The following is a 3,077-nucleotide window of genomic DNA, read 5'->3' as shown; positions in this document are numbered from 1 at the left end:
TTTCTCAACAAGGTATAAAAGTATCAATTTCATGAGGTCCCATTTATTGATTATTGCTCCTGTGCTGTTGGTGTTCTGTTCAGGAAGTTGTGTCCTGTGCCAATGAGTTCAAGGGTATTCCCCACTTTTTCTCGAGGAGGACCTCCCCTATCAGTGGATTTGGGAAGGGGCATGAGCGAAGAAGGGGGAGGAAGGGTGGGACCAGGAGGGGAGGAGGGAGGGGCTTATGGGGGAATACAAAGTGAATAAACTGTAATTAATTAAAAAAGAAAGAAAATTAGCAAATCCAAAAAAAAGTATCTTTTATTTGTCTGATATAATTGTTGTCTCAGAGGCTTACTGCCTTTGTCATCTAACCTAACCTTAGTCCTGGAATCTTCTAGCTTCCATACAACTTAATCTAGGCCTAGAATGTTTACTATCTCTGAGACTTACTGCTCAATATACTCACCATTTCTAGCTCTTTCTGAGCTCTGACTGCCTGGATCAACTCAGTTGTTCTAACGCTAACTTTTGTCCAAGCTGACTGATTTAAACTGGAGTCTCTCAGCTTCTGACAGAATTGCTTTTCTTGGCCTCAAAGTAGCAATCTCTTCTAATCTTCTGGCTCCTTCTATCTTTACCTGTGCCTAGCTTGTTCTCTAACTTTCTCTCTCTCTGAAACCTGTCTCTATACAACTGTCCCCATAAGACTATCTCCACTGTCTCTATCTTTCTCTCTCTCACACACTCTGTGCTGCTCTCTTAAGTCACCTTTCTTTTCTCTCTGCTCTACAGAAAGTTGGGCATCTCCTATTAAATCTTTTAAATATCATTTTTATTTATTCACTTTGTAGCCAAGCTGTGGCCCCACCTTCATTCCCTCCCAATCCTGCCCTCTATATTTCTCTCCCTCATCTCCTCCCATGCCCCTTTCCCATTCCACTGATGGGGAAGACCTCCTCCCCTTCCATGTGACCTTAGTTAGCCTATCAGGTCTCATCAGGACTGTCTTTCAGAGTCTTCCTCTGTGGCCTGATATTGCTGACCCCCCCCCAACAAAGGGGAAAGTGATCAAAGAACTAGCCATTGAGTGGATGTCAGAGACAGTTCCTGTTCCCCTTCCTAATGAACCCATTTGGAGACTGAGCTGCCATGGGCTACATCTGTGCAGGGGTTCTAGGTTATCTTCATGAATGGGCCTTGGTTGAAGTATCAGTCTCAGAAAAGACTCCTGGGCCCAGAATTTTTAGTTCTGTTGTTCTCCTTGTGAAGATCCAGATCCTTCCAGGTCTTTCTGTCTCCCCCTACTTCCATAAGATTTCCTGCACTATGCCCAAAGTTTGGCTATGAGTCTCAGCATCTGCTTTGATAACGCTGCTGGTATAGTCTTTCAGAGGCATTCTGTGGTAGGCTCCTGTTTTATTCCTTGTTTTCATGCTCTTCCAATGTCTATCCCATTTGCCTTCTGAATGAAGATTGACCATCTTATCCAGGGTCTTCCTCCTTGCTTAGCTTCTTTAGCTATACAGATTTTAATATGGTTTTCCTATATTAAATGTCCGATGTCCACTTACTAGTGAGTATATACCATTTGTGTCTTTCTGTTTCTGGGATACCTCACTCATGATGATCCTTTCTAATTTCCACAATTTGCCTGCAAATTTCATGATTTCTTGTTTTTAATTGCTGAGTAGTATCACATTGTGTAAATATACCACAATTTCTGGATCCATTCTTCCATTGAGGGGCATCTGGGTTGTTTCCAGGTTCTGGCTATTACCAAGAAAACTGCTATGGACATGATTGAACAAATATCCTTGTTGTGTACTTGAGCATATTCTTGAATAAATACCTAGGAGTGGACTAGCTGGATCTTGAGGTAGCAGTATTCCTAATTGTAAATAAGCACAGGCTCTAAGATCAATAATCAATAAATGGGACCTCATGAAACTGAAAAGTTTCTGTAAAGCAAAGGACACTGTCGTCAGAACAAAAGACAGCCTACGGATTGGGAAAGAAACTTCACCAACCCTATATCTGACAGAGGGCTAATATTCAGAATATATAAAGAACTCAATAAGTTAAACAGCAGCAAATCAAGCAATCCAATTTAAAAAAACAGGGTACAGCGCTAAACAGAGAATTCTCAATAGAGGAATATGGAACGGCAGAGAAAAACTTAAAGAAATGCTCAACATCCTTAGTCATCAGGGGAATGAAAATCAGAATGACCCTGAGATTTCACCTTACACCCATCAGAATGGTTAAGATCACAAACTCAAGTGACAACACATCCTGGAGAGGATGTGGAGAAAGGATGTGAACCTTCCTCCATTGCTGGTGGGAATGTAAACTTGTGCAACCACTTTGTAAATCAATCTGGCACTTTCTCAGACAATTAGGAGTAGTGCTATCAAATCTTCTGATTCCTCACTTTTCCTGCCCTCAGTTAGACATCACTTTCAAAAGTGTGCTTCCATCTACAAAACTGCTTTTACCTTCGTTGTTTGGGATTAAAGTTATGTATAAGGTCTTGTCTGTGCTCTAGACAAAGGCATTAAATGTGTGTGCTAAGGACATGTCCATATTCCAGCCAGAGTAGCCATGTTGCTGGATTTAAATCCCTGTACTAGTGCTCACTTCGGCAGCACATATACTATAATCGGAAAGATACAGAGAAGATTAGCATGATCCCTACACAAGGATGACATGCAAATTCGTGAAGCATTCCATGTTTTTCTATCAAAGCAGATGCTGAGACTTATGGCCAACTGTTGGGCAGAGTGCATGGAATCTTAAGTAAGAAGTGGGAAATAGTAAGAGCTGGAGAGGATGGGAACCCTACAAGGAGAGCAGCAGAACCAGAAAATTTGAACACATGGAACTTCCCAGAGAATCATACTCCAACCAAGGACTGTTCATGGAGATAACCTAGAACCTCTGCACAGATGTAGCACATGAAAGTTCAGTGTCCAAGTGGGTTACATAGGAATGGGAAGAGGGACTGCCTCTGACATAATTTGATTGGCCTGTTCTTTGATCACCTCCCCCTGAGGGGGGAGCAGCCTTTCCAGGCCACAGAAGATGACAATGCA

The 3,077-nt window shown here is 42.0% G+C and overlaps 1 non-coding gene across 1 annotated transcript; it reads left to right on the top strand.

The window, feature by feature from the left end:
* The first annotated feature begins 2,614 nt into the window (after positions 1-2,614).
* On the top strand, positions 2,615-2,721 carry LOC129674724 (U6 spliceosomal RNA). Its single transcript, XR_008719828.1, has one exon. It is a non-coding gene; the product is annotated as a U6 spliceosomal RNA (small nuclear RNA).
* The last annotated feature ends 356 nt before the right edge of the window (positions 2,722-3,077 follow it).

This window comes from Psammomys obesus, unplaced genomic scaffold (assembly GCF_907164565.1).
Source record: "Psammomys obesus unplaced genomic scaffold, mPsaObe1.curated_primary_1811, whole genome shotgun sequence".
Classification (NCBI taxonomy): domain Eukaryota; kingdom Metazoa; phylum Chordata; class Mammalia; order Rodentia; family Muridae; genus Psammomys; species Psammomys obesus.
This window is presented reverse-complemented; position numbering and strand designations above follow the sequence as displayed.